This window comes from Asparagus officinalis, chromosome 1 (assembly GCF_001876935.1).
Source record: "Asparagus officinalis chromosome 1, Aspof.V1, whole genome shotgun sequence".
NCBI lineage: Eukaryota > Viridiplantae > Streptophyta > Magnoliopsida > Asparagales > Asparagaceae > Asparagus > Asparagus officinalis.
In genome coordinates, this window is record NC_033794.1 from 67,097,359 (window position 1) to 67,124,925 (window position 27,567).

Genomic DNA, 27,567 nt, shown 5'->3' on the forward strand with positions numbered 1-27,567 from the left:
ATGTTACTTGTTAGATTCACTAGCATGTGGCACACCGAGGAGAGGTAGGCTCAGATGTTTATGATGGGACTTTGCCCAGGTTTACGCTGATACCTAGTATTTCGGAGGTTTCGTTCAGTGCGGGAGGTGGCAGATGCTGCCATGGCTTAGGAGACAGACACAACTATATTCATTAAGGGCAAAGATGGAAATGTTAAGTCAGGGCAGTTTGAGGATAAAGGTAAAGGCAAGAGACCTTTTTCAGGCTCAGGAGGACCCCAACAGCAGGGTAAGGGTTCATAGCAACAGGGCTCCCACAAGAAGGGCCATCAACAGGATTAGAGGGTACAGTAGCAGCGCCGATTTTGTGGAGCTTATTTCAATTGTAACAAGCTTGGGCATAGAGAGGCAGAATGCTGCAGCGCACCCATAGTAGGCTAGCAGGGTAGTAATCAGTAGCAACAGCATCAAAACCGCATTCAGGGATGCGGTCAGGGTCAGCAGTTGAGGATAGAGGCACCTCCAGTAGTCCTAAGAATTGAGGGACAGGTTCGAGCAATTCAGGAGACCCAGCAGGGACAAATAGTCTCATACATTCCAGGCGATGCAACACAGCAGACGGGTAGAGTGTATGCAGTTGTTCCTCATGATCATGGAGCGAGTGGGGCTGTGGTTGAAGGTACATTCCTTGTAAATTCCTTTCCAGCACGTATTCTTTTTGTCTATGGCGATTCGTATTCTTTTATCTCCTATGATTTTGTGGTTAGACTTTAGCTTGTGGCACAGCCATTAGATTTTTCTTTATCGGTATCCACTCATTTAGGGGAGACATCTCTTTTAGAGAATGTTTGTAGGAGATGTATCGTCAGTTTGGACGATTCCGAGTTTGTGATAGACATGATCATGTTGCATATGTCTGAGTTTGATGTCATCCTTGGTCTGCATTAGTTATCTTCCTACCATATGAGTATCGACTGTTTTGTGAAGACAGTCAGTTTGCGAGCCTATGATGGATCTAAGTTAGTGGTAGTGACCTCCAGAGGCAACCAGTTTGCGGAGACATATTTGGCATACGTCGAGGAGGTGATAATGCGGGATCGAGGCGTAGATTTGAGTAAGATGTGAGTAGTCTCAGAGTACCAGGATGTCTTCCAGGACATACCAGGATTACCGCCAGTGAGAGAGGTCGAGTTTTGCATAGAGTTGTAGCTAGGCACCACGCCGATTTCCCGAGCTCCCTACAGTATGACGCCAGCTAAGATGAGAGAGCTACAGATCTAGCTAGATGAGTTGTTGTCTTAGGGATTCATTTGACGGAGTCATTCTTCATGGGGAGCACCGGTCCTCTTCGTGAAGAAGAAGGATGGGAGTATGCGATTATACATTGATTATCGCGAGTTGAACAAGGTCACTATCCGAAACAGGTATCCATTATCGAGGATCGATAACTTGTTCGACCAGTTGCAGGGAGCTCAGTGTTTTTCAAAGATAGATCTTCATTCCGGTTATCATCAGTTGAAGGTTCGGGAGACTGATATTCCCAAGACCGCCTTCTTGACTCGATACGGGTCTTTTGAGTTTCTTATCATGCCATTTGGGCTGACCAATGCACCCGTAATATTCATGGATTTGATGAATCAAGTTTTTCGTCCATATTTGGACCAGTTCGTGGTAGTTTTCATTGACGATATTCTTATCTATTCGAGATCGGAAGTAGAACATGAGCAACATTTGAGGTTGGCAATGCAGACTCTACGGGAACACCAGCTGTATGCAAAATTTAGCAAATGTGAATTCTGGTTATCGGAGGTCAGATTTTTGTGCTATGTCTCAGATTTTTGTGCTATGTCGTCAGCCGAGAGGGCATTGCAGTAGATCCGGCTAAAGTAGAGGCCATGCTTGATTAGGAACCACTGAAGACAGTTACAGAGATTCGTAGCTTCTTAGGTCTGGCAGGCTACTACAGAAAATTTATTCAAGATTTCTCGAAGATTTCCACGTCACTTACACGCCTTACTAAAAAGGGTGTATAGTTCATTTGGAGCACAGAGTACCAGAAGGCATTTGAGATATTAAAGACTAAGTTGACTTTAGCACAAATATTGATTATTCCCAGCAATGATAAGACTCTTTGTTGTCTACACTGATGCATCTTTATCGGGTATTGGAGGAGTATTGATACATACCCAGAGAGTTGTAGCCTATATCTCGAGACAGTTGAGGACTCATGAATAGAATTATCCCACGCATGATTTAGAGCTAGCAGGAGTGGTCTTTGCATTGAAGGCGTGGAGGCATTATTTGTACGGGGTACAATTTGAGTTATTCACAGACCACCAGAGTCTGAAGTACCTTTTCTCCCAGAAGGAACTTAATCAGAGGCAGCAGTGATGGATTGAGCTCATCAAGGACTACGAGTTCGTGATTCAGTATCACCCGGGGAAGGCGAACGTCATAGCGGATGCTTTGAGTAGGAAGCGTCGACATTAGATCGCAACTTTGAGGTGCTCGTTGTATAGAGATCTTCTCACTCTTAGACAGTTCGATTTTAGGCTAGAGATTGGCGGGGCCAGTGCATACTTGGGAGCTATATCAGTGCACCAATCTTGGAGAGACAGAGTAGTCAGAGCTCAGTTGGAGGACTCTTGGATTCAAATCCGAAAGAGGAGATTTCTAAAGAGCCCAAGGACGATTGGACCATTGGACCAAATGGAGGCCTTCGGATAAAGGGTCGGTTGGTTATGCCAGCTAGTGTAGAGCTGAAGAGGGACTTGTTTGATGAAGCACATCACACTCGATATACACTACATCTAGGAACCATCAAGATGTACAAGGACCTGAGGAGACACTTTTGGTGGAGTGGAATGCGTAGAGATATTGCAGAATATGTAGCTAAGTATTTTACCTACTAGTAGGTGAAGGCAGAGAATCAAATACTAGTAGGAACACTTCAGCCTTTACCCATTCCAGAATGAAAGTGGGCGGATATTTCTATGGACTTCATTTTAGGGTTGCCGAAATCAAAGAAAGGAAATGATTCTATTTGGGTGATGTAGGAGTCCAAAAGTGCCTATAGGTCCCCGCACGTGGCTCGAGATAGAGAGAAGATAATGAACATCGCTATTCGAGTCACAAAAGCTCATTTGATGATGACAAACGCATGAAGTGAGTCGACAGACCGTGTGAAACAACGGAACTTCAGAATAACCAAACACGAACTGATCGGAAGCTGCACGTCACTTACAAAAGATGAAGCGTCCCATAGTTCTTGTTTACTCCACATGTGATTCAATCATGGAATCTTGTAGATCTCCTCGTCAGCTTTCCAATGCACTTTGAATCACGCAATTCTAAGTTCGTAGAACAAAAATATGGCAGAAATGGACAGAGCACGTGAAACTACGTTCCGGGCCTCGCCGAGACACCCGGAGGTGTCTCGGCCATGGAATGGCCGAGACACTCACAAGTGTCTCGGCCATGTCGAGACACCCACAGGTGTCCGCAGCCTAAAAATGCTGATTTGGCGGTCTTAAACTGTTTTTCGATCGTAACCGCCTGGATTTGTTTTAATTGATCTAATATCATCTAAAAACATGGTTAAGTGGTTATAACTAAAGATAAGAGTGAATCGATCATTCTTATCGGAACACAAGGCTCCTGAAGCCTATAAATACAGCCCCAGGGTGTTCATTTTTTCAAATCTGGAATTCTCGAGTGTCGGGGAAGCCCTGCTGAATTGAAGACTGAAGGAGCATGAATTTCAGAGAGGAGGATAAGACTTTAGTGAATTCTTCGCATAAAGAAGGAGAGTTCGATAGATCTACAGCCCGATTCTTTTCCTTGAGATCGCCCTGTTGCGGTGATCTCTAGAAGAGTGGTTATCTTACTGTTATCGAGATAATTGCTTCAGTTTCTTGATTCCTTCATGAATCAACAAAGCTCTGGATCTGATCTGATCATTTGGTGGTCCACGGATATCAACATCCCCATCACAGGCTAAGATCCCACGCAAGCAACGGGCGATAAACACCCGTTGCGCTGTTTGACGAGAGTTGTACTTTCTTTTGTTATCATTGTGTAAAGGTCTTATAAAAAGACTAACTTTTTTTCATTGTAACGTTTGAAGTTGTAATTAACACAGCAATGAATCAATCAACTTTCTCCCCAAACAAGCTGGCGATAACAGTGGGAGACAACAGTCTCGTCAACGAGGCTGTCGTGCCGCAGTCGACGATCAAGATCCTCATGGCTGAAGAGGTTGAATATGAGTTCAACCAACAGAAGTTCAAAGAGTACGTCTCCTCCTCCTCCTCTAGATCCGCCTCTCCTTACAAGCATAGGAAGGTCTCCTCCACCCGAAAGATCCGCTGGTCTTCAGATCTGAAGACTCAAGAAGGTGAATTCCCTGCTACCATTGCTGCAGCCGTACCTCACAATGATCCGTCGACATCCAATGAGACCAGATCTGTAGATCTGAACTCCTCCACGTTCAAGGAGTTAACTGCTGAAGGCGCACTAACGCTATCAAGGAGAGCACATCAAAAGTAACGTCAACGCCTTGCGCGCCAATTCGCTAAGGCTTTGTATCAGGTGGACGGACTCTGTTACCAAGCGGATTTGGAGTTCAGAAAGCGCCAAGTGGCTAAGCCATCTCCACAGCAAGCTTCGGGAACCTCCTCCAAACCACATACTAACGAATGGGTTCGTGTCAAATGGAACTGTTCCACTCTTGAGGAGCGCATTTAGAAGCGTCGCGTACTTCTTGCACATGCCCAGATCCTTGTGTGAAAAGCACAAGAAATGCAAAAGGAAGAGGCCGTTAAGAGATCACCAAGATCCAAACAAATTTGGATGCCAAAGGCCAAATCAACGCCTAAGGCAAAAGCAAGCGACATTGCTCCCCAGCCTTCGTCAACTTCGGATCCCGCTCCTTCTGCAACCACACCTTCGATGAAACCCTACGGCGACGTTGACTTCTCCAAATTTAGAATTCCATTGAAGGGTCGCCTGGGTCCTTTACACGAAGATCAAGGCAAAGCGCCTATTAAGGAATGCTTGGGACCGTTGAAGGAACCCCGAGCAACCATTTAGACTAGGGGTCATACGCGAGATCCTAATAAGTTGATTCCCGTAACTACCCGCGTGGAGATGCCTGTACAAAGCCAGGAGCCCGTTAAATTTTCATCCTCACACAGGTGTGATTCCAAACGTGTGACTTCTACTAAAGCCAATAAAGCGCTGCCTATTCAGAAGAAGATGCGCCGAACAGATGACATCATTCTATCTGTGGAATCAAACCAACAGCCGATAGGTTGTTCTGACCGCAACGTCGATGAGTTGTACTATCAGGCTAGGGGTACGAATAAATCTAGAAAGAGAAGTACCCGGGAAGCGAACTCTCACGGTCCGTATGCTAAATTTATCAGGGTAGCATTATCAGCATGTAGCTGCCCCAAGACCGCTTCACAGAGCGTCTCGGTATTTGAAAGGATCTCTACTAGAATGTCCAAGTCTACGCCAAGGGGTTTCTATAGAAAAAGACCAGCTGCGCAAGATGATGAACTCCTAAAGGTCACCATCAATATGGTCAATAAGGAGAAGTCAACGTGAAGTTTCAATCCCAAACATTTTTTGGACATATCCCAACGTATAAATTGGTTACACGCAGGAACTACTAGGCGTAGGGACTATGAGAGGATGAATAGCGGATTATCCTCGGAAGATGAAGCATCAGATGCAAACTCTGCCATCGCTTCTGACAATACAGTGTCCAGCATAGGACAATCCCATGAGGCATTTATGGTCAACACCGAGCAAATGGGCAAAATCATCGAGGATGCCTTAGCTAAGCAAAAAGAGAACTTCAAGTTCAAAATGGAAATAGCTATGCTGCGAATGAGGGAAGAGCATGATCAACAGATCCGAGCCTTGTCGAATCAGATAAGTGAATCCAGTCATCGTAACAATGTTAGTCAAGCAGCTAGCGATTCAGATGTGGATGAACAGCTCGATGCAGATGACCCTCCTGTTGACCAAAATGTTAGGAGTAGCCCCACTGAGAATAACAATGTCGGGGGTGGTTCCACCAATAATGACAACATTGGGGGTGGCCTCATTATTCCTCCTCAAAATCGACCAAGGAAGGATACGAGTGAGGATGAAAAGATAAAAGACCTTGAGAACAAAGTCAACGCTCTGATGTCTACTCGAGAGGTGAAGAAGACCGGTGTTCCGTGTCCTTATCCAAGAGAGTGGGATTCGATACCGTATCCGACGAAGTTCAACCTGATCAACTTCATGCTATTTGACGGAAAGGGTTCCCCCACTCAGCATCTAATCTACTTCAAGTCTCACTTGGGTGTGATTTTTAGGAATGAATCCCTGATGGTCCAGTCATTCGTCGGCACCCTTCGCGGAGCTGCCTTCGATTGGTACCGCCATCTCAAACCTGAAAGCATCAACAGCTGGGACAACCTGGAGAACATGTTCCTTACTCATATTTTTGATGATGATGCCGAGGTATCAATCAAGACACTCTACGATGAGAAACAGGAATATGACGAGACGGTCGACGACTTCGTCAAGCGCTTCCGGAATAAGACGATGAACTACCGAGATCTGATTACAGAGGACTTCGTCCTCCAAACCTGTCATAACAACCTCTCTTTGGACGTCTTGGAAGTTATGGGAGTAGCACCGTCCAGCACTTGAAAAGAGTTAAAAGTGCGTGAAGAGCAGGTCGAGCACTTTCTCAGAAGGAAGAAAGCCGAGAGAAGCCAACCGACAGCTAACCCTCAATTTCAAGCTTTGTCTCTCATGGTAAGGGGAATGCGCCTGCAGCAGTTATTGATGTTAATCAAACGTCATAACAACAACCCCAAAGACAGCAAAAGACTTCGGATCCGAGACTCCAAAAGGAGTACTCCTTTAAGGACAAAGACGTTCCAGCCATTTTCGAGTCCCTCCTTAAAAATAACAAGATCAAGTTATCACCTATCACAGATCAGGAGGAAACTGATAATACTACGGATCCGAAGTACTGTGCGTACCACGAGAGGATCTTCACCCTACCAAGGTTTGTTTCACTCTCAAGAATAGCATCCAAACCTTGGTTGAAGCCGGCGTCATAACGCTCAATTAAGTCGAATGAAGACTCCAACAAGTATAAGAGTATAAACTTCTCCTTCTGACATTCCGAAGAGTATACGAGTATAAACTGCTTCTCAATCCTCCAACAGGTATATGAGGTTAAACTGCTTCATGCATACTCCAACAGATATATGAGTCTAAACTGTTTCCTTTCTTTTACGGGAAGTTCCTAAAGAGTGCCATGTCTGGTATTATTAAGGATAGCTTGATCATCCAACTAAGTATAATGTTAGACCCAGTTTCGCAAAAGAAGTTGGGGATGGATGATTCATGTAACGGGAAGTTCCCGGAAGAATGTTACATGTAATATTCTTAGGGATAACCCAGTCATTACAAACAAAGTGATAAATACTAAACTCCCACTGTTAAAGTCCTGACATAGTACTCAGAATTTTAGTCTCCTGATCATTGACAATTGTCAAACCCATTCGTGTTAAGTATTTGTCACTTAACACCAGGAACTCTCTTCGAGTGATTTGTACGAATCAACACTCCCATTATAATTTGTACTCCTACTCTCACTGTTCATTTGGTCAAACCTTCCTATAGTTAGGACCAAAACCAAAGCCAAAATCTCCTCTCGATTCCTTCCATTACGAGAGGTCCACTTTCAAATCGAATGATCAAACCTTCCTACAGTTAGGGTCATCTCAAACTCCTGCTTGGTCAAACATTCCTACAGTTAGGGCTAAAACCATAATTCACTATCGATAAATGAGAAATCAACCTTTAGCTCGGTAATCAAACCTTCCGACAGTTAGGATTATCCGAATCTTTTCAATTCTCAGAGTGGAGATCCCACTCTTAGTTTCACTCTTCAATTTTTGAGGTGGAGATCCCACTTTGAGTCTCCTTTGCAACTGGAGATAGAATATAAAATTCTTCCTCTTTGATTTTGGGAGATAGAATATAAAATTCTTCCTCTCCCATTTTGGGTTCGTCATTGCCCCAAGAGAAGACACCATCCTTCAACTCCAAAATCCGTGCTTCACACGCACGGGGAATTTTATCCCAAATCCTAAGTAGGAATAAATCAGTGCCTAACATACGTTGTCAGTTTAGTCTTTCAGCGATTGAAGAAGACACCAGAATCCAAGTCTGGGAAATTTTATTCCAAAGCCTAAATAGGGATAAGTCAGTGCCTAACACGTGTTGCCGGTTAGTCTTTAACCGTAAAAAGGATAAAAGCCCACATATTCGACATTGTGGCAGATTGTTATTAATAACATCATAATCCGTGCCTCACACGTACAGGGAATTTTATACCGAATTCTAAGTAGGGATAAGTCAGCGCCTAACATGTGTTACCGGTTTAGTCTTTCACCGATTAAAGAAGATACTAGAATTCAAGTTTGGGGACTTTCATCGCGAATCCTAAGAAGGGATAAGTCAGCGCCTAACACGTATTGCCGGGTAGTCTATTCTCGTAAGAAAGATGAAGCCTACATATTCAATATCATAGCACTAAGAGAGTTAACTCTCTTAGCACAATGTTACATGTGAAAACGGGTTTAAACAATTCACATGCTAGCCCGATACAAACGGTAATCGGTAAAGATACATCAAACCCGTTAAAGGCTGATGATTTACCAAAAATCCTAAAGTCTATGCCTAACACGCGCCGCCATTTAGTATTTTCATGTGAGAAAGACGAAGTCTACGTATTCAATATCATAGCACTAAGAGAGTTAACTCTCTTAGCACAACGTTACGTGCAGAACGGACTTAAACAATTTGCACGCTAGCCCGACTCAAATGGTAGTCGGTAAAGGCTCATCAAACCCGTTGATGGCTGAGGGTTTGCCAAAAATCCTATATATACAAGAGTCATTGACGCACTAGCCTCATTAGTTGGTCTCGTAACTGGAGCATCCAACAACTTTGGGATAAGATCCATATCTGCAGACGAATCAGCTTTAACAGTTGGTCTTGCAGCCCTAACTGTTGGAACCGTAATGCTCCAATATCTTAAAAGCTTAAACTATGTAAACTCTAGCAAACGTATGAGTATAAACTGTCAAATGGTAGTCGGTAAAGGCTCATCAAACCCGTTGATGGCTGAGGGTTTGCCAAAAATCCTATATATACAAGAGTCATTGACGCACTAGCCCCATTAGTTGGTCTCGTGACTGGAGCGTCCAACAAATTCGGGATAAGATCCATATCTGCATACGAAACAACTTTAACAGTTGGTCCAGTAGCCTAAAATTTAGGACCGCCATGCTCAAATACCTTAAGAGCTTAAACTGTGTATACTCCAACAAACGTACGAGTATAAATTAAGTCAACGCCGGGCGATCCAAAATCCTAAGGTCAACGCCGGTCAACGCTGGTCAACGCATAACTCTAGGTCAATGCTAGGCAACACGCTGTGATAAAAAGTCAACGCCAAGCGATCCAAAACCCTAAGGTCAACGCCGATCAACGCGTAACCTTAGGTCAACATCAGTCAACGTGTTACGATGAAAAGTCAACACCAGGTGATCCGAAACCCTAAAGTCAACGCCGATCAACGCGTAACCCTAGGTCAACGACAATCAACGCGTTATGATGAAAAGTCAATGCCGTTCAACGCATAGCCCTAAGTCAATATATTGTGACAGAGATAGTTAGTTCTAAGTCAACTCGATGACACGAGCTAAAATCAACTCACCAGTTTTTGATTCAAGACTTCGACGATGGCCAGACGATAAACGCAGCACCGGGAGAACTTCATCTATTCGTCAAAATATCGAATAGACTAAAAATCGAAGGAGTCAAGAATCAAAGCTAACTACAGGTCCTTCGTCAAAATATCGAATAGACTAAAAATCGAAGGAGTCAAGAATCAAAGCTAACTACAGGTCCTTTTACACCGACTGAAGGTGACTAAAAATCGAAGGAGTCAAGAATCAAAGCTAACTACAGGTCCTTTTACACCGACTGAAGGTTGGACCAATCATATCTAAAGTATTTTAGGCTTATCTATAAAAGAAACGAGACTAAAACACTTTGGAGGGGGTATCTGTAGGCATCAAAAATTACCTATGGGTCCCCGCACGCGGCTCAAGACAGAGAGAAGATGATGAACATAACTATTCAAGTCATAGAAGCTCATTTGACGATGACAAATGCATGAAGTGAGTCGACAAACCGTGTGAAGCAACGGAACTTCAGAATAACTAAACACGAACTGATCGGGAGCTGAGCGTCGCTTACAAAAGACGAAGTACCCCTCAGGTCTCATTTACTCCATATGTGATTCAATCATGGAAGCTCGTAGATCTCCTCGTCGGCTTTACAACGCACTTTGAATCACATAATTCTGAGTTTGGACAACGAAAATACAGTGAAAACGGACAGAGCGCGCGAAACTACGTTCTGGGCCTCGTCGAGAAACCCCAAGGTGTCTCGGCCAGGCCGAGACTGATGCGACATAAACATATACCAAAAATTACAAGTGCACAACCAATTAAGTTATAGTATAGAAAGTTATCGATCCAACGAGGAATGTGTTTTGTAGGAGAAAATTAGAATCAGTTTTTATGTTGTGTGCGTGACAAGTAGAAGTGATGAGTAAATGCGGATGTGGAGAGATAGAGATAGTAGAAGTGATAGTGTGTAAAATCGGCACGAAATGTAAGTGAGAGTGGATGTGACAAAGAATGAATGATTTTCACAAGAAAAGATGAATAAAATCGAGAGTGGATGTGACAAAGAATGAATGATTTTCACAAGAAAAGATGAATAAAATCAAGAATCAAAAAGGAGAATTAAGAATAAAAAGAAAATTCAAGAAATTAAAGATGGCGGATTCAATTAAAGATATGGGAAATCTAGAATTTAATCCACTTCTTAGAAAAGGGTGATTCCCTAGAGGGTTCTAGCCTGAAGGCAAATCAAAGAAAATAAAAATGAACAAAGAGAAAAATTAAACCCAAGAGGGTTCTAGCCTCAAGGTGAATAGTATAAGAAAATAAAATGGTAATTCCCTAGAGGGTTTTAGCCTCAAGGCGAATCAAAGAAAATAAAAATAAACAAAAATAAAAACTAAACCAAAAAAGGTTCTAGCCTGAAGGTGAATAGTGCAAGAAATTAAAATCTAACTATAAAATAAATTATAAATCTAAACTATAAAATAAATTGTAAGAATTAAATACAAGAAAATAAATCTAACCTATAAGCGTGAAATAAATCTAACGCAAGAGGGTTCTAGCCTCTTGGCTATTTAACAAGAAAATAAAATCTAACTACAAGCATAGAAATAAATCTAAACTAATAAGCAATAAAAAAGAAATAAAAGAGAAAAATAAAAGAAATGCAAACCTCCAAATAATTCTTCATCTCCATCTTCATCATCTAACAAAGAGAAGAAATATTTAAAGTGGTGCAAAAAAATTATTTTATTAATTATAATAAAAAATACAAATTTGGATGGCCTTCTCAATTAAGAGTTGTCCTCCTCTCCAAATGGAGTTATAAAAATTTTTACACCCTTAACCCCTCACTCTCTACCCCTATTTATAGTAAACATCAATGAATAAGAGCCCTTGGATTGAATCGTTATCCAAAACCATCAAAAATCAGCCATTAATCTGTAACAGAACTGTAAGTATCGATGCCCGCATCGATGCTAGCATCGATGTCCTATCAAATTTCTTCCTTCATGGATGGCTTTGTATCATCGAGATAGGTGATTTTTATATATTATATGTTAAATTTCGCCTTTCGGATTTAGAGATATTATCGTTTCTTTGCGAGGCCAACTATCTTGAATACATTTTTTTTTCATATTTGATTTTTTTTATTTTCTCCGGCTTCTACAGGCTACTCGGTCTGATTCTAGGCTTGGGCTTTTTGGCTCTTGCTTGTGTTCTTCATTTAATTCATGGGTTTTTGTTGAGAGAAGAGATCTTGGGCTTTATTCTTCATTAACTTACAATTAAAGATAAAAACAATTATTAATGGCATATTTATTTATATAAAATAGATAATGAGGGTATAAAATTATAATAAAATATGATTATCAAATACTGCCACACCTAAACTTTTGCTAGTCCTCTAGTAAAGAAAGAAAAAGGAAAGGAAACCCAACTCACTTTCGTAGAAATCGTGGTTGTATTTAGTGCATACAACAAGCCTTTAAACCCCTAGGTTACCTTAGTGGACGAGTTGTAGTCTCGTGAGGGTTTGCAGTGAATATACCCACAAAATTCGATCAACTTGTTAAATTAAAGAAGTTAGTAAATAACTAAATTCACTTGATAACTTTAGACAATCAAATTGAATCTAGTTATCACTCAAGAAAACGTTTTTATATATAACTCTAAGGTATATTTCCAAGAAAATATTCTCATTATAGTAATACAAAATCAAGCCAAACTTAGAAATTTAATTTAAAAGTTTTGAAAAGAATATGCTAACTCTTTGTTTTAAATAATTTTCAAGTTGTTTGATCTAAAATATTTTCAAGACCATATATACAAATATAACTATATATATAAAACATTTATTAGTATTTTTTATTATTTTTAACTCTTTCTTCCTTGATGATTTTTTTACTTTAACTGACTTTCTAAGTGACCATTTAATGAGTTTTGAGCTAATAGATCCCAATCCAATTAGGCTTAGATCATTAAGTATGGAAATACTCATTGGGCTTAATTACTCGGTCAGCTTAGGCTTTATAAGATAGAATCACCTTGAATTCAAGAGTTTTTTTTTCTTTTTTTTCTTTCTTTTGGTGCCCATTTTTCGCACTCTTCTTTTGTAATGTTATTATTATTATTATTTTCAATATGTATATGTATATATATTCTAAAAATATGTAAATTAAGATACTTTGAAAAATTATTTTCAACTCTAAGCTAAGCAAACATAAATTCTATTATTTTAAATAAAAATCTAAGTTAAGGCTTAAGTAAAGTATACTACTTTGAAAATCATTTCTTAAGAAATTTATTTAGAGTTATCATAAAAGTTGAACTTGAGTAAATAACAAACTAGGGATTAGAAAATTTTAAAAATTATCAAATAAATCAATTATTACATAACTCTATCAATTTGGCAAGTGATAATATTTTTATAATTTTTTTAAGGAAAATGAAAAAAATGCAACTAAAAAGGTAAAAGAAAGAAAAAAATAACTAATTTTCACCCCCACACCTAAATTTTGCATTGTCCTTAATGTAAACTCTATGATGCACAAAGTAAAGCAGATAAGAAGTGAAGTACTTATATTTGGTTGGCTGATAAAAATCTACAATTATCTTTGGTCTGAGGAGGATGAAAAAAAAATTATTCTTTTTTTTCTTTTTTTCTCTTTTTTTTACAATTGAATAAGAAACTCTCGAATGAGAGAAGAATAAATTTTTTTTATTATTCTAAAACAAAACAAAACAAACAATATAGAATGAATGGTTCAACATGAAGAGCTCGTATTCTACATTGAATCCTACCTTACTGTTAAAAATTCTTCCCTAGATTTTAAACAAATTCAGAATGATATAATCAATAATGTGAAATTCCAAGCATTTCGGGGTGTTTAATAATTCTTGCAACAAAGTAAGGTATGTATTATTGGTGTCATGTATTTTACATTTCTTAATAAACTCAGATTCTTGTACTGTGAATTTTTGTTTTCTAACAACCAATTCTTCTATAGCATTTTCCTCAACCCCAAGATTCATGGTTGAGTTCTGAAAATTTGGTTGTTGATTATTCTCCAAGAATCTAAGTTCATCAAGAAATAATTCTTTAAAATTTAATTCAAGGCAGCAAATATTTAACACAGTTTCATCATTCTCAATGACCTGATCTGCTTCTTCTAAAAACTCCAACTCTTCATCAAAAATTTCCTCAAAACTCAAATCAGACTCTTCTTCTTCTTCTAATCTTTCCTGAATGTAATTTATTTCCAGAGGCTGATTATTTGGTTAGTCCTCTGGATTGAAAATGTTAAGGTCAACAGTCAAATTCCCAAAGGATAGCTTCATTTGACCAGTTCTACAGTTGATGAGAGCAATAGAAGTTGTTAAGAATGGTCGTCTTAAGATGACATGTGTCTGTCCTTTGGGATTAGAAACGGGCTGTGTTTCCAAGACTACAAAATCTACTGAAAAAATGAAATCTCCAACTTTAATCAGAACATTCTTTAACTCACCCATAGGGACCTTGATAGATCTATCAGCTAACTGTAAAGTACAACGAGTTGGGTTTGGTACACCTAGACCCCATTGCTGGTAGACTGAATATGGAAGCAAATTAAAACTGGCTCCTAAGTCTAAAAGCGCCTTATCAATGTGAGTACCTGTCTACCTGACCGAAATGAATGGATTGCATTCACTTGAGCTTCATAGGATGAACTGCATCTTGTGTCCTTAGGGTTGACCACGGGTTGACTCGGAAATTTTCCTTTCTCTCTTTCACCCACGGCACTCACTAGTTGACCTGTTAGACCCTAGAGGGGGGGTGATTAGGGTCTTATGCTAATCTAATCCGATTAAATGTCAATTAAAATTAATTAAGAAGTTATCCTAGCAAGTATGAAATATAACAAAATATATGAGCTAGGATAAGCAATGTAAACAATGAGATATATCCTATATGATGAAATATATATGCAAGGATATATATAAACTAACATAAGGGTAAACAATCTAAACAAGATAGTGGATGAAATAAATGAGCAATGCACAATTGGCGATATAAGATGAATGCAAAAACAAATACGCCAAAGACAAACTCAAACAAGAAATATGATCACGGAGTTCGGACCTTCCGTCCTACGTCTCCGCTCCCCACTCCCGGGGAGAAATCCACTAACACAATCCGGTTTGGAAGCCGGAACTTCTTCTACACACTCGGTTTTCTAGCTAACCGAAAACTCTATAACTCACACTCTTGCAATCACACTCTACACCCACTAAGTGTTGGACCTAGCCGTGTCTCCCTCAAGTGCTCGGTTACAACCTCTTCCTAGGCTCGTCAACCGACGCCACTCCTCTTGGGACGATCCCCGACTCTCACCACACACTCCTCACTCGGTGTACAAGTGTATTACAAAGTGAATCTCACAATAAGCACAATATAACAAATGATTGTTCTCAACTATGGATGAGAACACAATGAAAGCACAACTCAAAGTTACAATCTCTCACCACCCAACTATACTATGTATGTAAATACTAAAAGCTCAATGTGGGTGTGTGTAACAATGAGTAAAATAAAATCAAATCTAAACTCAATATAAAACTAGCTTTAATAGAATTGATAATTAACAAATGATTATAAGTAAAAGCTAGAGTTGAGTTTAGGAAAACTTATCTAGATCAAGCTGGAGAGATGGAGATTTGAGGCCCAAACAATAAGATAATCTCCTCCACTTGTGAAAGCTAAAATTGCTTATGGAGAGATGGAGATTTGAGGCCCAAACAATAAGATAATCTCCTCCACTTGTGAAAGCTAAAATTGCTTTAAACCAAACCCTTAAACAAGCTTAAAACAATAAGATAATCTCCTCCACTTGTGAAAGCTAAAATTGCTTTAAACCAAACCCTTAAACAAGCTTAAACTAGCTTAAACTCTTTTTTAAAACCCTTGTTTAAAAACTTCTTGGCAACCTTGAAAGAGAGCAGCAATAGGGTATATATACCCACTTGAAATCTCAGTCAAGAAGCCCAAACAAAAGACAAAAAACAGCCCCAGCAAAAAGCTCAGAGAAATAGCCGTTGAAGTCCAACGGATCTATTGTCGGTCGACCGGAAATTCTGTCGGTCGACCGATGGAGAGCAAAAACACAAAGATTAGCTCAGGACAATCGTCGGTCGACCGGTGCGGTCGACCGATGGAGCTTTCGGTCGACCGGACCGGTCGACCGACAGACTCTCTGTCGCCCAGTGATGAAAGATCAAATGATCGGTCGACCGGTTCGGTCGACCGAATACTGATACATAGAAAACAGGATTTGAAGGCTGTATATCTGATTTTGAAACACTGTTTAAAATATCAAATAAATTCCAAAAAATGTAAAACTTTGGGGAATGATTGTAGACATGATAATAAACATTCTACAATGAACTGATACTTGAATATCATCATTTTACAAAATAGTCCAAAACATGAAAATATGAGATACTTGAATTTTGATGTTTTGAGACCTTAACCTGCTTGAATGTCTCTAGGATTTTCTCCTCCTGAGGAGAGTGTTTCCTAGACCTGAGTCTATCTGGAAAGGGAGCAACCGGTCTAAATCTATCAAAAGCAGGCTCAGGTTCGGGTTCAGGTTCTTGGTCATCTGAGGGGAGTGATTGTTGAATAGATTCATCAGAAGGAGAAGGAGAAGGAATTTGTACAGGATCAAGAGTTTGACTTGGCGGAGTTCTCACTTGATTATCGACCTGTCTACCTGACCGAAGTGAATGGATTGCATTCACTTGAGCTTCATAGGATGAACTGCATCCTGTGTCTTTAGGGTTGACCACGGGTTGACTCGGAAATTTTCCTTTCTCTCTTTCACTCACGGCACTAGCTAGTTGACTAAGTTGGGATTCTAATCTAGCTATAGCTTGAGTGTTGGAGTTGAGCATTTGTCCGGTTGATTGCATAAAGGAATTCAGAGTGCTGAACGTTTGAGTCAACATATTCGTAGTTTGAGTGGAGGCCTTAATTATGGTTTCCAAACCCTTTTCTAAGACATTGAGACGTTTATCCTGATCTGGATTGTGAGGAGTCTGAATTACAGCTTGATGAGAAGACTGATTTTGATATGGCAGATTGGGTTGTTGAAATTGTGGATGAGAATTAAAATGAACTGTGTTCCCCCTAGTAAAGTGTTGGTTTGAAGTGGGATTGAAATTTTGATTCCTTTGGAGACTTCCTTGATTCCATGCGAAATTATGATGATTTCTCCAACCTGGATTTTAGGTTGACGAAAATGGATCATTCATTGGACATTGGAATGCAGCGTTCATCTGTTCTAACAAATGGGTGTTTCCTAGGAGAGGGTATTCCTCTAAAACATAGGCAGGAGACTGACAATTATGACAACCTGGGGAAAAAACTTGATTAATTTGAGCTAGAGCTCGTTCCTTAATTTCTAAGGCTTCTAACCTTCGCAGAATTGTCGCCATCTTTGCTTCGGAGGCAATGTTCGACTCTATGGAAAGACCACTAGATTTAGGTTGGGAAACTGACGAAACCCTATCATCACAATGTTCCCATTGCATGGTTTTCTCTGAAAGACTCTCTTAAAACTCCCAAGCTTCATCAGCGTTTTTCCTCATGAAATCCCCGTGGCACATTGACTCTAAGAAAGTTTTTATAGAACAATCTAATCCTTCATAAATTATTTGGCACAATCGCCATTTTTCTAAACTATGATGAGGATATTGGATGAGGAGATCTTTAAATCGGTCAAAATACTTCCAAAAAGGTTCTCCCGGGACAATTTTAAAATTCATGATGCTATTTCTTAGCTTCACCATTTTATGGATCGAGAAATTTTTTTGAAGAAAAATGGTGATAAATTCCTCCTAAGTTGTGATGAAATTTATGGGTAAGCTGTATAGCCATTTTTTTGCTTTGTCTTTGAGGGCAAAAGGAATAAATCTGAGTTTGACTGTATCTTCAGTTAATTCTCTCATTTTAATCATCATACATACTTCCAAATTCTGAGATAAAAATATATGCATCTTCAGTTTCATTCCCTAGAAATTTTGGAAGCATGTTGATATAGTACGGTCGAAGCTCAAAGTTAGTTCCATTTGCCTGGGGGAGACTAATGCAAGGGAATTTTATTCCTAATAGGATAGCATATATCTTGAAAGACGGGTGGATTAGGATATGTCATTTCTATGATTGGTTCAAAGCGAATTAATCGATGTGTATTATCCCTAATCCACGTTTGCATACACCCAAAACAATTTTTATTAAGGAGAAAAAAATTAGTTTTTTTATGAGAAGAAAAAAGAAAATCCTAACTAAAACAAATCAAAAGCAATCACTTTTTAATCTCTCTAACTCTAGGGTTTAGCCTAACTCAACTATACTAGCTCCTAACCAAAAACTCCTAAAGTACATCGTTCCTTGCGGATCAGCCAGGTAAGGATAGTACTAGAGGGTGATCAGAGATTAATTAAGTACATTGGTCCTTGCGGCGCACTTTACGCAACCCCTAAACATTACCTTAGACACCAACTAATCCAAGAAAACTTAAACCGATTCACTTAAGGATTTTTTGTTCCTTATTGAGCTCGAATCCTTAGGGCCAACGTCTAATGAGTTTTATTAGGCTTGGGTGGTGTAGTGAGGAATTGGTGATTTTTGGGCTAAGGAAAGGGTGAAGAAATCCCTCACCTTATCTTGATTATGGGGTTTTGCCCTTAAAAATATTTTTAAGTGTGTACCAAATCAAGATGCCTAAATCACTTTGGTGAATTCCTACTAACTATATGCAATGCAACCCTATGAATTAAAAGCAACTAAAAATGATGGTAAAAATAAAAATCTTTTTTTAATTAGGGTTAACAATCAAACAAATGAAAAGGGGGAAGTTTGTCTGAATTTATTATCTTGTTAGTAAATATCAAAGTGGAGGGTGGATTTTATTATGGTTGACAAAAAAATAAAATCTTTTTTTATAAGTCGTAATTGTCTCTAATTGTGAAGAAGTAGCTAAAGGGTGGAATTGAAAATTCTAGAAAGAAGAGTTACCCAAAAGCAAAATATTCAAGTTCTAGATCTCCAATCTGTGATCTTCAAGCTCCAAGAGGTTCCTTCACAAAAAACACACAAGTTAAAGAACTAAATTACATAAAATCCAACTTAAGCACCTTCCCCGGCAACAGTGCCAAAAACTTGATGCGGCATAATTATGTACCAAAAATTATAACTACACAACCAATCAAGTTATAGTATAGAAAGTTATCGACCCCACGAGAAAGGAGTTTTGTAGGAGAAAATTAGAATTCGTTTTTATGTTGTGTGCGTGACAATTAGGAGTGATGAGTGAATATGGTTGTGGAGAGAGAGATAGTGGAAGTGATAGTGTGTAAATCGACACGAAATGTAAGTGAGAGTGGATGTGACAAAGAATGAATGATTTTCACAAGAAAAGATGAATAAAATCAAGAATCAAAAAGGAGAATTAAGAATAAAAAGAATATTCAAGAAATTAAAGATGGCGAATTCAATTAAAGATATGGATAATCTAGAATTGAATCCACTTCTTAGAAAAGAGTGATTCCCTAGAGAGTTTTAGCCTAAAGGCGAATCAAAGAAAATAAAAATGAACAAAATGAAAAACTAAACCCAAGAAGGTTCTAGCCTCAAGGTGAATAGTGTAAAAAAATAAAATTGTAATTCTCTAGAGGGTTCTAGTCTCAAGGCGAATACAAAAAAATAAAAATAAACAAAAAGAAAAACTAAACCCAAGAGGGTTCTAGCCTCAAGGTGAATAGTACAAGAAATTAAAATCTAACTACAAAAAAATTATAAAATCTAAACTATAAAATAAATTGTAAGAATTAAACACAAGAAAATAAATCTAACCTATAAGCATGAAATAAATCTAAGGCAAGAGGGTTCTAGCCTCTTGGCTATTTAACAAGAAAATAAAATCTAACTTCAAGCATAGAAATAAATCTAAACTAATAAGTAATAAAATAAAATAAAAGAGAAAAATAAAATAAATGCAAACCTCCAAATAATTATTCATCTCCATCTTCATTATCTAACAAAGAGAAGAAATATTTAAAGTGGTGAAAAAAATTATTTTATTAATTATAATAAAAGTTACTAATTTGGAAGGCCTTCTCAATTAAGAGTGACCCTCCTCTTCAAATGGAGTTATAAAAATTTTCACATCCCTAACCCCTCACTATCTACCCCTATTTATAATAAAACATCAATGAATGAGAGCCCTTGGATTGAATCCTTATCCAAAACCATCAAAAATCAGCCATTGATCTGTAAGCATCGATGCTGGCATCGATGCCAGCATCGATGCTGGCATCGATGCCCGCATCGATGCTAGCATCGATCTCCTATCAAATTTTTGCCTTCACGGATGGCTTCTTCTCGTCGAGATATGTGATTTTCATATATTATATGTTAAATACCGCCTTCTGGATTGAGAGATATCGTCCTTTCTTTACGGCCAACTATCTTGAATATATTTTTTTTTCATATTTGATTTTTTTTATTTTCTCCGACTTCTATAGGCTACTCGGCTTGATTCTAGGCTTGGGATTTTTGGCTCTTGCTTGTGTTCTTCATTTAATTCATGGTTTTTGTTGAAAGAAGAGATCTTGGGCTTTATTCTTCATTAACCTGCAATTAAAGATAAAAACAAGTATTAATGACATATTTATTCATATAAATAGACAATGAGGGTATAAAATTATAATAAAATATGATTTTATGAGACACCCACGGGTGTCCGCAACCCAAAAATGCTGATTTGGCGGTTTTAAGCTGTTTTGTGATCGTTAACCGCATGGATTTGTTTTAATTGATCTGATATCATCCAAAAATGTGGTTAAGTGGTTATAACTAAAGATAAGAGTGAATCGATCGTTCTTATCCGAACACAAGGCTCCTGAAGCCTATAAATACAGCCCCAGGGCCTTCATTTTTTAGATTTAGAATTCTCGAGCGTCGGCGAAGCCCTGCTGAATTAAAGACTGAAGAAGCACGAATTTCAAAGAGGAGGAGGAGACTTCAGCGAATTCTTCGGCATAAAGAAGAAGAGTTCGATAGATCTGCAGCCTAGTTCTTTTCCTTGAGATCGCCCCGTTACGGTGATCTCGAGAAGAGTGGTTATCTAGCTATTGCCGAGATAACTGCTTCGGTTTTTTGATTCCTTCGTGAATCAACGAAGCTCTGGATCTGATCTGATCGTTTGGTGGTCCACGGATATCAACATCCCCATCACAGGCTAAGATCATACGCAAGCAGCGGGTGATAAACACCCGTTGCGCTGTTTGACGAGAGTTGTACTTTCTTTTGTTTTCATTGTGTAAAGGTCTTATAAAAAGACTAACTTTTGTTTTTATTGTAACGTTTGAAGTTGTAATGAACACAGCAATAAATCAATCAACTTTCTCCCCAAATAGGTGATAGTAGACAGATTGACAAAGTCAGCGCATTTCTTACCTGTGATGACGACTTATACGGCGGACACCTATGCGAGGATTTTTATTCGAGTGATTGTCAGGTTGCATGGAGTTTCGAAGATGATTGTATCAGATCGAGTATCAATCTTTACATCCTATTTCTGGAGGAGTGTTCATGATGCTTTTGGCAGCCAGTTATTATTTAGCAGTGTATTTCATCCCCAGACAGATGGTCAGACCAAGAGGGTGAATCAGGTATTGGAGAATATGCTGAGAGCTTGTGTTATAGATTTTCAGGGTAACTCACTACACCACCTGAAATCATCTATAGCGGCGAAAAACACTATGGTATTATTTCATAGCGTTTTAATCAGCGCTGTGTTAGAACCTGCTATAGTAGGTCTGTGGCTTTACATAGCGTTTCCCCAAACACTATCAAAAAGGTTCCAAGCATAGCGTTTTTATGTAGCTATAAAAGGGGTATTCAATAGCGTTTATGTATTGCTATGACAAATATCTTTCATAGCAGTTGAAAAATGCTATTAGTTAGTTTTCATTCATAGCATTTCAACACTAGTATTGTCTTACATTTGATAGCGTTTGAGTTACTACAATGGCGTTTCAGCGAATGCTGTCTTTCTTCTTCTAATAGTATTTCAACAATTGTTTCCACTTCTTATAGCAGTTCAGTTGTGCCTATAAACCTTTGAGGTTGAACTAGAAATAGCTTCCAATTATGACAACTATAAAAGCAAATATTTCATTTAAAGGTTCAAACTGATACATAACCAAGTTGTAGCAATCAAAAAGTTCAACACAAATGTGCCAAAAAGCTATTAGTTAGTTTTCATTCATAGCATTTCAACGTTGCTATTGTCTTACATTTGATAGCGTTTGAGTTACTACAATGGCGTTTCAGTGAATGTTGTCTTTCTTCTTTTAATAGCATTTCAGTAATTGTTTTCACTTCTTATAGCAGTTCAGTTGTGCCTATAAACCTTTGAGGTTGAACTAGAAATAGCTTCCAATTATGACAACTATAAAAGCAAATATTTCATTTAAAGGTTCAAACTGATACATAACCAAGTTGTAGCAATCAAAAAGTTCAACACAAATGTGCCAAAAAACAAATACTAGTCTTTGGATAATCCAACATGGAGTACAAGAAATTAACCATAGTACACAGAACAACAAAAACTAACTTTGCTGCATTACATATGACTTGAGAGACTCATCATCTTCAGCAATTGAGTACTAGTATTGTTGCAAAAATAGAAATTAACAACACCAATAATGAGATCCTAGAGCCATGAATATATGGACACAAAACAAAAAACAACACCACCAATAATTAGAAATCCTAGAGTCATGAAGGTTTGGACTAAAAACAGAAATCAACAATCAAAATATAAACAACAGAAAATGCAGGAATTGGAACAAAATATTTAGGGCAGTAACATGATTTTTTTAACGTGAAAAGGAGAATGAAGAGATCAATTAAATGGAAGCTAAAAATTTTACCATGAGAGTATTTACCGTCACCGTAATCTTAACTTAAAATAGGGAAGGGGACAGTGGGCGGCTGTCAGCGGAGAGAGGTAGAGGAATAGATTGGATTGTCCTGAAAATGATTTGCTAATAGTTAATAGTCATCCTCCACATGCAAGTTACATGAGGTCTTCAGATTCCATTTTTTATACTGAAGATATGTAAAAAGAATGGTAAAAAGCTAGGCCCCTAGAGAGGATTTAACCAATATGCGACTTCAAAGATACATGACAACAAGAATCTATACAACATTGCTTTTAATTAACAATATGAGGGATGTATATTTTGTAATTTTCATACACATCAAGAATTGAACAATATGCATGGAAAATGAAAGATAGATATGCAAATCGGTAAGTCCTACGCTCTAACCCAATTATCCAAACACCCAAAAAATTCCAAATTGGTAATGCCTGTTAACTCCCATTCTAGAAACATAGACCACTACAACTTAACCCCATTTATCAAGCTGGGCCTTAGTTTCCTACAAAGAACTCTCCTGATATCATTACCTGATCATGTTCCTACTGCTATTCCTGCTAATGCCTTCAATTTTGAATCTTTATATGGTGAACAATAATCATTACTAAAACAATTGCTTTACTTCATTCATAAAGCTAACAGGAGGTCAGAAGACATCATAAATCAAGCACTTCTAAGAGAGACAAAATTGAGAACTGCAAGAACTAAAATCTTATTCATTACTAACATATGACAATGAGAATGGAATCTGATGCATCATGCAACAAAAAACAAAAAAAATACCTTAACTACTGCTGTAGTTGAAGAAGATATTGATTGAAGATTGTAACTGCAAACAACAAAGAAGAGAGGGATAAACTAGTGACAACGGATACATGGCCTAAATATGCCAAATAAAATAAATGAAAAGGGATGGCAGGGGAAGTGCCTACCCTCCATCAAGTACAAACGAGCAACTTTGCCTAGGAAAGAGAAGTCAACATGTGTGTCATCTGTGCATATCCAGCAGGGGTTACCTAGCGCAGAAGACACTTTGAATCACCAGCTATATGATGAGAATTAAGTCATATATGTTATCATTCAGCTTAACTATTAAATCACGAGTTCAAAGCTCTTTTTGCGCCTTCTAATTAACAATCATATCGATCAATGTACATAGCATGGTTAATTCGAACCATATTGTTTGAGCACATGAAAACCCATAATCGAATCGAATATATAAAGGTGCTGGAATTATAGATGTCATCCACATGCTTAATAGAGGAATTGGAAATAAAATTAAGGAAATAAGTTATTCCATATCTAACAAGTAAAAGAAAACCGATAATGCAATCCTTACATCATAACAGCCAAGTGGATCACCTCTTGCTGCATCAAATACTGCTGATATAATAGTGATATCAAGTGCAAATTCGGAGGCTGCAATTAAACCAATCACATTAGTAATAAATGGTTGAGGTGAAGCACAAGAGAGCAGTATAAACATAAGGATAACCAGCATAAAACAAAAGGCAAAAGCAGAGAAAGGAAATAGAGATGAACATTAGGACATGCAATCATTAGTCTTTTAAGAAAAACCAAAGTCAGTTAAGGGGAACATCAAATCACATTAGTAATAAATGGTTGAGGCGAAGCACAAGAGAGCAGTATAAACATAAGGATAACCAGCATAAAACAAAAGGCAAAAGCAGAGAAAGGAAATAGAGATGAACATTAGGACATGCAATCATTAGTCTTTTAAGGAAAACCAAAGGCAATTAAGGGGAACATCCAAGAACAGGCATCATCAAATAGGTAACTGAAGAATAAGAGGGTCTTCAACAAGTACAAGACAGTACATATGGGAAGTATAATGTTTTGGAAGGCAAAAATGTATTCATTATCCCCCACACCCTCACAGCTCCAGGGAATATTAACCGAGTATCCTTCAGCATCCAAGATCCCAACCTGCATTATTGAGAGGTTACAACTATAATATCAAAAGGAGAAACCACAGAATACCCAGACGCTCGACATATTTTGTGCTCATATATGTAATTTTATCAGATATCACTGTATGCATGCTCTAAGCATTCTTCTAAAATAATCTCAGAAGATTTGCACATTGTACAATATATAGAAATTTGCTAGAAACAATTTTCAGTACTAAATGACAATTAGTCAAGAAAGTCATGTATTGTGAGCTAAAAACTATATGCAAAAAGGATTTATATTTGCAGTATTTTATCCATTTCCTTCATACTGCACCAGGGCAGAACTTTTGATTTTTAAATTACTTAACAGCAGCAAAAGCTAAACGACAGAAATAAATAGTTATAGCATGCCAATAAGTAGAAATGGGAACATCAAATTTGCTTCACAAATACAATTATACATAACAAAGGCATGCGACACAACTTCTAGCATTTTTAGAAGTGGTATCATATTGAAATCGTTTAAAGAGAGAATCTGATTAATATGACCTGCACTGTAATCCAAGTTTCCTATAACATGCTGAAAATTATGTGATTCCATTTTGTACAATAAGAAAGCTCGTGATATATAGCCCACAAATAAGACATAGCAAGCTTTGACCAATGTCAGCTAAATACAAAGTAATATGTCTTTGAATGAACATGAGCAGAGGTTATGAGATAGAGAGATATGTCATAACAAAAAAAAAGAGATACAAAACTCTACGGTTATAAAAAGATAAAAATTCTATAAATCAAGAAAACCCAAATTTTCATCGTTGATTGAGCAAAACTTACATCATTGGATCTCAAAGAGGACATCAAAAACATGAACTTTGCATCTTTAAATCTCTTATAACCAGTAAACACACCCAAAGCATAAATTTTAAAGAATCCATAAATCCCTCATAACGTAAAATAAATGAACAGATAACATCTCCCCACATCCAGTAGGCTAGAAAATAAGAAGATTAGCAAAGGGAAAAATGATTTCACATGACAAAATCCTAAACGATATCATTAATTGATTGAAACAAGACGAAGCTCAAGAACCAAAACTCTAGCATTAAATTGATTCTATTTCAAGTTCACACCAATGAGATCTAGTACTGTGTTTATTCGTATTGCAATGCAAACCCCAAACTTTGTTACTCACCATAATAAATTTCAGACATCAATTGGATTTACAAGCAACCCAATAATTTCAATCACAAAGAAAAAAAACTAAGTGTCTTTAAGAAATTACCATATGATTCAGCCCCAAGCCCTATCTCATGTCTTCCTCACACAATTGCCTCTCCCATCGGCACATCTCAGATCAAAACAAACCCAAATTAAATGATTAAAAAATCCAGTAAAAAACATTAAGCACCAAATAATAATAATAAAGAAATCAGAAACAGGAAGTGAGCTTTGTAGAGATCCGACGGCACGGCCACGACGGATCCGACGGCCAGGATCGATCCGATGGGGCACTCGTCCCATTCCATGGATCTGATGTTGCCCTTAACCACCTCGAGATCCAGCGGAGCGCAGGGGTACACAGCGGTGCGGTCACCTAGAGTCGATCGGCTAGGGTTCATCATCACGAGATCGTTCAGACCGCTCAGCACTTCTCCCTGATTCCCAAAAAAAGAAAAAAAGGGGGAAAAACTATGGTTTGAGATTTTGACTAGAGGAAAAGGAACAGGGATTTGATAGGAGAGGGATCGATATAATTTGGGGCGCTTGTTTTAATTTTCAGTCTCCCGCTTAACTTTTCAACGCGTCAGAACAAAAAAAATTACGATCAACTACTTATAGCATTTAAAATTTTTTAAACTCAAAAAATAAGGCACATACGATCTATAGCACTTACAACATAAACGCTATCATTCAACACTATAAAAAAACAGCTTTGTTGTAGTGGCTGGGAGGATCACATCTCATTGATTGAATTTGCATATAATAATAGTTATCAAGCTACCATCGGGATAGCGCCGTATGAAGCCTTGTACGGGAGGCCTTGCAGATCACCTATATGTTGGGCACAGCCAGAGGATAGTCTATTACTTGACCTGGAGCTAGTTAGGCAGACCACGAAAAAGGTGGTATTGATTCGGGAGCGCATTCTTACTGTACAGAGTCAGCAAAAGAGTTATGCAGATCGTCAGAGACGACCCTTAGAATTTCAGGTCGGAGACTTAGTTATGTTGAAAGTATCACCGATGAAGGGCGTTCAGCGATTCAGTAGACGGGGGAAGCTTGCTCCGAAATATGTTAGTCCCTTCAGGATTATAGAGCACATTGGACCTGTTTCTTATAGATTAGACCTTCCAGCATCGATGTCGACCATACACAATGTCTTTCATATTTCGATGCTCAAGAAGCATTTGCATGACGAAAAGCAGCAGAGAGTGATTGATTCACTAGAGATTGAGATCGAGGATGATTTGACTACAATAGAGATTCTAGTATTAATTCTTGCTAGAGAGAATAAAAAACTTATAAACAAAGTCATTCCATTAGTGAAAGTTCAATGGAACCGGCAAGGAGCCGAAGAGATTTCTTGGGAGCGCGAGGAGGATGTTCATCACGGCTACCCGCACCTATTTGAATAGGTAAGGTCGATATTTAATTGTGCTTATATGCGTTGATAGATTTGATTATATGTGTTGTTTAGTTACATTTATATTTAACGCTAGAACGGGTCATTCAACACTTAGCTCTTAATTATTCGGAACATATGGTATATATATGGGGGTTCCTTGTTTGGATTCTTTGCCCAACATACTAGTTCCATCTAATTAGGGGTTAAGTGAGAATGTACACATTTTAGATTGTTAAGTTTAAATGTTGCTTATATTTTAAATCGGAAGATTAAT

At 38.2% G+C, this 27,567-nt stretch overlaps 1 long non-coding RNA gene across 21 annotated transcripts in view; it reads right to left on the reverse strand.

The window, feature by feature from the left end:
- The window catches only part of LOC109825473, a 60,747-nt gene extending 34,273 nt beyond the window's left edge, over positions 1–26,474 (reverse strand). For 5 of the 21 annotated variants that reach the window (XR_002243005.1, XR_002242992.1, XR_002242999.1 and 2 more), the window contains exons 1-7: positions 25,950–26,473; positions 24,091–24,170; positions 23,684–23,767; positions 23,535–23,580; positions 22,743–22,842; positions 18,820–18,881; positions 11,434–11,466 (exon numbers count right to left, since the gene is read on the reverse strand). This is a non-coding gene — a long non-coding RNA (uncharacterized LOC109825473). Of the gene's footprint in view, positions 1–11,433; positions 11,467–18,819; positions 18,882–20,395; positions 20,437–22,742; positions 22,843–23,534; positions 23,581–23,683; positions 23,768–24,090; positions 24,171–24,589; positions 24,699–25,949 lie in introns of those variants that run through there. The other 16 variants (XR_002242995.1, XR_002242987.1, XR_002242988.1 and 13 more) reach the window with 10 other exon arrangements.